At 37.5% G+C, this 6381-nt stretch overlaps 1 pseudogene; it reads left to right on the top strand.

Moving 5' to 3' along the window:
• The first annotated feature begins 845 nt into the window (after positions 1-845).
• On the top strand, positions 846-4278 carry LOC138305603 (uncharacterized; annotated as a pseudogene).
• The last annotated feature ends 2103 nt before the right edge of the window (positions 4279-6381 follow it).

Raw genomic sequence — 6381 nt, 5'->3', positions numbered from 1 at the left:
AATAGAACGACAAATACATATCAGGACCAAATAATCCAATATGTGTATGACGAAAAATGTGAATGAGTTCAAAATAAAGCTTTATGGAGCCATTAAAAAGTACATGAATGAGTAAATTTAAGCATATTGGTATACAAAACCTAAAGCTCAAGACATTTTCTTCCTCGAAGTAACATGTGAATGAGTACCTGTCAGAATGAGTATTTTAGAATTATTATTGGACATTCGAGTTGATCAGATGTTAAATATTGGATATTTGTACCGAAAATTCTTCTGGTTACTGTCGATTTCGCGTAGTTTATAGTTCAGTATTCAATATTTATCCTATGTAACTCTTTTTATTGATGCTGTGAAACAGCATTCTTAGGTACGCTCGGAGAGCCTGTGCACATCAAAACAATGAAACCACTCCGCGATGAAAATTAAAAGTTGTTTTGTTCATTTCACGTAATACTTGATGGTATGAAAAAATTAAACCCCAATATTCAAAACCACAGACATAGAATTTGTACATACGAATACACCATGGATGGAGTGTTTTAAGTGTTCAGTTGGGTCTCTATATTTGTATTACTCCAAGAACACTGGTCTCCCGAAAATCACGAACAACGCCTTCTTCGCTGTCTTCCTCCGCGACAGACTTCCGGTGGATTTTAGATTGAGTATGTTTATTTAAATTTTACGTAATTCATGCTAATGATCGATTATTGTAATCAAATGTTAGGAAGGTAACTGCAAAAGAAAGTTCTTATAACGCTTATAATGTTTTTTTGTGTTGGTTGTATTGACGAACTATATCGAAGATATTATTCCGCAGTGAAAGTTAATAGTTTTTTACGATCCACATGGCCCTGCAGGTAGGGCGTTAGAATTGTACCTGCTGCCCCTATTGCATGATCGTAAAAGGCGACTAAATTTAGGATCTTATCTTTTCTCTTCTTCCTAACTGACTTTATCTTTCCTAATGCCTCCCTTGGCACCGCCTCACTTTTGGCCTTGAGTTGAGCGTTCGCCCCTGTGAGGAAGCTCTGGGTTCTGTCCCCTGGCCGGGACACACCAAAGTCTATAAAAGTGGTAGTTTCTGCTCCTGCTTAGCGTTCAGCATACAGGGAGTGGGACGACTGGTTCGCCCGTTGTCAGTATAATGTGACCGGGTGGGGTGTGTTGCTTGGTGTCTTCGGCGGCATGCTTCAGTGATATAGCACTATAAAAAGGGCAACAGTTCCACTATACAAGAAGACACAACATGAATATACCGCAGTCTCCCAGTACACTCACCTCGCACAACATACACGCAACACACCGCATACATGGGAGGCCGTCCTTACATGACCATACATACGTTAATAAATCAAACAAACAAACAAACAAACAAACGTGCCTCCTCCATTGATCTGTCACTGGATTTCTGTCTTTTGTTTATCGACAACTGCGGTATAATGAAAGGGAAAAAGTACCAAATCTATCAACATAAACATAAACAAAATATAATGATAATATAGATCTATTTATGTACGAGCAACTTAGAGTGACAAATGAACTTATATTGCCGTGTAATGTACGGTAGCCTTATGAAGACTTGCTAAAGTCCGATGAATTGCAGGAAGTTTTCTTGATGATAGCGTTCTTATGAATTCAAAAGAAATTTGACTGTTATAAGTAACCAAATAATGTACTCTTTACTTGACAAGCGTATTGCCATGTTTTACTATAAGTCAAAAGTCGGCAAAGCAAAACTCACGATAAATGTTCTGCACGATAATGTCTCGCCAACCAGTAACTGTTAGGCTTACGAAGACTTGCTAAAGTCCGATACATTACATGAAGTTTTCTTGATTTTAACGGCTAGCGTTCTTGTGAATTTAAAAGAAATCCGAGTGACATACGTAATGAAATAATGTTTGATTAATTAACGTCCTATTAACAGCTATGGTCATGTAAGGACGGCCTCCCATGTATGCGGTGTGTTGCATGTATGTTGTGCGAGGTGAGTGTACTGGGAGACTGCGGTATGTTCGTGTTGTCTTGTATAGTGGAACTGTTGTCCCTTTCATAATGCTATATCACTGAAGCATGCCGCCGAGGACACCAAGCAACACATCCCACCCGGTCACATTATACTGACAACGGGCGAACCAGTCGTCCCACTCCCTGTATGCTGAGCGCTAAGCAGGAGCAGAAACTACCACTTTTATAGACTTTGGTGTGTCTCGGCCAGGGGACAGAACCCAAGGCCTTCCTCACAGGGGCGAACGCTCAACCAAAAGTGAGGCGGTGACAAGGGAAGGCATTAGGAAAGATAAATTTAGTTAGGAAGAAGAGAAAAGATAAGATCCTAAATTTAGTCGCCTTTTACGATCATGCAATAGGGGCAGCAGGTACAATTCTAATGCCCTACCTGCAGGGCCATAACAGTAAACACTTACCTCCTTTCGAAATGTGGTGTTCCATTGACAAGCCTGGCTGGTTGAGCTGGTCTGAGTGATACCTGAGTGAGGAGTTAACTTTGGTTGTAAACTTTGGTTGTAATGAGGAAGATGTTTTAAATATTGATGTCTATGTATTCTCGTCAGCTGACATTTAAAGAATAAAAAGATATTTTAAAAGGCGTCGATCATAAAATTTGCAACTATGTTGTAAAATATTTATCATTAGTGGTCTTTATGCATAAATAAGAATCTATCATTTTTATCCTTTTAGATTACACCAGCCACAATCACAGAAATATTTGATAACATCAAGGGTAAGCGAACCAGGGAAATACAGTCTGTCCAAGCTAATGGAGCTGCCCCATTGCCATCTATGAATGACCTGAAGGATCTGTTCGCACTAGTGTAATGCTATTCCTGGTGTAAATATTCCTGTGTAAATACAAGGACACTTGCGTGGAGCACCACAACATTACCAAGGAGAAATATCCAGTGTTATTAACATCACTGAGTGAGTTGAATAGCGACGATGGGAGGAAGGCATTAGATGAGTACTCTGTGACAGCGCTTCAGTCCCATAACCTTGAGAAGGCTACACGAAACCAGACAGTCAGCCCACTTTGGTACCAACACATGATTGTTTGTTTGAGTTTTATGGCCCGTCGACAACTGAGCGCTAACCAGGAGCCAAACTAAAGGGTAGTCATTAGTACCAGGATATAAACAAGGACTATCTAAAAGATCAGGATAAGAAAACATCGAGATAACTGAAAATGCGATTATGTCTCACGGCATGAAACAAAGTGCACATGTTGGAGACATCATAGTACTTATCTCGTATGTGTTTAAACTCAATACAATGCAATAAAACATGCTCCACTGTGAGAGAAGAATCACATGCACATGATGGGTAGGATTACTGCCTCAAAGGCCCATGATGTAATAACCAGAAAAGACACATCTCCGACAATCTCACCAAGAGAGTCATGGAATACACATCATATGATCTTTCTAAAAAGACACTTAGATAGGGTATAGAGCATGAGGATGAATGCAGACTCGCTTATACCAGGCATTGCGCAAACCAGCTTATCCAGTTCCAATGTGAAGAGGCAGGATTTAAGGTAAACCCAAAGTATCCCTTTCTAGGAGCCAGTCCTGATGAAATTGTCAGTGCTGTGGGACCGGAACACTAGAAATAAAATGTCCTTACAAACACCGAAACAGCACAATACAGCATGCAGCTGCAATGGACAAAGACTTTTGTTTGGATGCTGACTTGCACCTAAAGAAATCTCATCGATACTATACCCAGGTACAATTTCAGATGGCTGTTTGTGGGTACAGATATTGTGACTTTGTGGTATACACCAAGTGTAAGCCTTCTCCTTGCATGGTGATCGTGCATGTGCCAGTTGACATTGAGTTCTGTGACAAAGTGATCAGATGTGAACTGATCATAAAGAACAACGTAAAGCATGAACTGTTGACACGTGAACTTTAGATGCTGTTACAGGCGATTCAGTACCTACTACTCCTCGAGACAACGAAACCACCTGGTGTTTGTGTTCAGAGCCTGAATATGGCAGAATGATCAAGTGCGACAGTGATGAGTGCCCCAACCAGTGGTTCCACTACAAGTGTGTGAACATACGGAGAAAATCTAAAGGAAAATGGATGTGTGCGTCGTGTGAAAATTTATTACACCTCAATGAAACTTTTCACAAACACTTCACCTGTTCCTAAGCTATTACATTGAACAATTATGAACTTTCCTGACTACTGGTCATGTTCTAGTTTGTTCTGCATTGATGTTGGAATATTTATCAAGTGTTAATTTATTGCCTGAACTTGCACTGAATAACAGATTTTGATGCTCAATTAAAATATTCATTGAACAGAACTCAATGTGTTTTCTCTTTATCTGTTCCTTTTTATTGTATCAGTGTCAGACACAAAAATGCATGTTTGTCCGCTATATGATTAAATATGATAATATAAAATGACTATTAAATTAAGTCATATTCAAACATTAAAGCATTTGACAAAAGAATGTTGTAATATTTTTAAAATGATCTTATAAGAGATTATCTGATACATGTAGGTTGTGAATATTAGCGGACTCTGGCATTTTGTTGACACTGCACTTATACAATGACTATACCGATATGTAGCTATCATTTCCTATTGAAAAGGTAGAACTTCTAGTATAACCTGTCTAAACCGACAACCTGGGTTCACCATATTCAGCTTGAATATGTTATTGTTAAGTTTCACATTATCTATTTATGCCACACACTATTATATATACCAAAATACAAGATTACCGTAGATAAGGGCCAGTTTTGACAAGTTACACTAGTTGTACCACTTCTTTTAAGGTTTAAAGTTATTAAAAAAAAGAAATGTGACAATGACTGTATAGTTAATACTCATTTTATTAGTTGACATACATATAGATACATGTACAATTTGAATGCATCGCATAACTTATAATAATACAATTGTATCATGTATTCTTGCACATATACATCACAAGCTTAAGCTCATTCAATAATAAGAACAGCAAATGAACAAACCAGACATTCACGTAAAATTATCTCTTATATGTGACATACCAAATCTACACTAGTTTACAAGTTTTGATTGCAAGTTACACATTGCTGAACATATAGTTACAACACTGTCAATATGTGGAATCATGTGCATGCTAAGAGAACTGCTGAGGATGTTGTAATTTTTCAGTCTTCTAATTGCCCTTTCCCATGTTAGTAGCCATAGAAATACAGCTGAAGATGCACCAGTGTAAAAGGAAGTTTCCCGGTGTAGTATGGTATTTGGACCCCCATGGTAGAATGACCCCGGGGTCAAAATACCATTATTGTGAAATGATGGGGGCAATAAAATATCATGGCCATGGTGAAGTGACCCCCCATTTTTTAATTCTTTTTAATTCACATTTAACTGCCTTTAGATACAATAACATCATATTATATATTATGGTTTTAATGAATATTAAATATTATTTGCAAAAACACTATAACTATGAGAACTTCAACTTAGAAGGGGAAGGTTGGTGGGTTCAAAATACCATGGCTATGATCAAATGACCCCCCTCATCCCAATAACAATTAGATCTTTTTAATTCACACTTAACTACCTCAAGATACACTATAATCATATATACTATGATTTCAGTGAAAATTAAATGTTATTTGCAAAACACTATCACTATGAGAACGTCATTTTAGAAGAGGAAAGGAGGGGGTGTCAAAATACCATGGCCATGGTAAAATCGTCTCCACACCAATTAAAACTTTTTAATTAACATTTAACTGCCTTAAGATACAATAAAATCATATACATCATGATTTCGGTGAATATTAAATGTTATTTGCAAGAAAATATGACTTTGAGAACTTCAAATTAGTAGTGGAAGGTAGAGTGGGGGGGGGGTCAAAATACCATGACCATGGTACCTCCCCCACAACAATAGTATCTTTTTAATGACACTTACTGCGCTCAAGCTACACTTAAAATCTTATATACTATGAATTTCACTGAATATTAAATGTTTCTATATATAAATGAAAGGTTCACAAGGTCTTATTTACCATGGGCTTTGGTTGAACCCCCCCCCCCCCCCCCCCCATCCCAATGCCAATAATGCACTTTTTTAAATTCTAAATCATTACACTTAACAGCGAGACACATTGACAATTATATGATTTTCAATTTGTTATAAATATTGCTGTTACTGTTTTGTTAAAAGCCAAAATATTTTGTAATATCCTTAGTATTTTTGGGAATGAGGGTCTATTTCATCATAGCCATGGTATTTTCGATTCCCCTCTTCACTTCTACAGTATTTTTCTCATATCTCTACAAATGACACTTAAAAATAATTAAAAATCATCAGTTTTCTCATCCAATTCTCCATAAATGACATGAA

This window comes from Argopecten irradians, chromosome 13, assembly GCF_041381155.1.
Source record: "Argopecten irradians isolate NY chromosome 13, Ai_NY, whole genome shotgun sequence".
Classification (NCBI taxonomy): domain Eukaryota; kingdom Metazoa; phylum Mollusca; class Bivalvia; order Pectinida; family Pectinidae; genus Argopecten; species Argopecten irradians.
This window is presented reverse-complemented; position numbering and strand designations above follow the sequence as displayed.